The sequence below is a fragment of the Penaeus monodon genome, chromosome 20, assembly GCF_015228065.2.
Source record: "Penaeus monodon isolate SGIC_2016 chromosome 20, NSTDA_Pmon_1, whole genome shotgun sequence".
NCBI lineage: Eukaryota > Metazoa > Arthropoda > Malacostraca > Decapoda > Penaeidae > Penaeus > Penaeus monodon.
In genome coordinates this window covers 29,009,165-29,009,873 of record NC_051405.1, presented here as the reverse complement: position 1 = coordinate 29,009,873, position 709 = coordinate 29,009,165, and positions in this window count along the sequence as shown.

Here is a 709-nt window from a genome sequence, read left to right as displayed (position 1 = left end):
TGGCGATTCAGTCTCCCGGTTTACCATGCCTAAGTCTTATAGCGAGCACAGAATGCTGTGCTCGCATGATGACTCTCCCTCTTTCTCTTTTTATCGCCTCAATCTAATAAAATACTCACTACTAGGATCATCTTATTAACGATATTTTGCTTAAAAAATCATACTACATATCATCATAACACTCTCTTGCAGAGAAGGTTTTAAAAAATTATTTCATGAATTAATTCTATACGGCCCTTATTCTTGCATTTGACCTATTTGCGCAATATAAATAATATCAGAAACGTTCTGTGTGTATAAAATATGTGCTTTATACTGCCGTGTAAATTCTTATCAAAGAATCGTAATTTCGCGTTCCTTATATTGTTCTAGTATCTATATTTTTTGTTCATGCTGTTATGTATAAGTAAAGTTTTTATCTTTAAGAATTTAATGTTACAAAGATATGATTAACATCCAAGCAAACATACAGACGATTTTGCAAAAACGACAAAAAATTAACAGCTAGTCAGTAACATATAGGTGTATATTGAATGAAATTATAAGTGTGTTTTCTTATTACAAAACTTAGAAAATACAAATATGTAAGAAGGACTAGACATTCAGGCAGAAAGACAAGCAGACACATAAAAGGCCATATATTTGCAGAACATCGTTTAAAGAGTTTAAGGAAAGGAACAGAATTTCAAGCATCTCTAGCGTGCCCTTC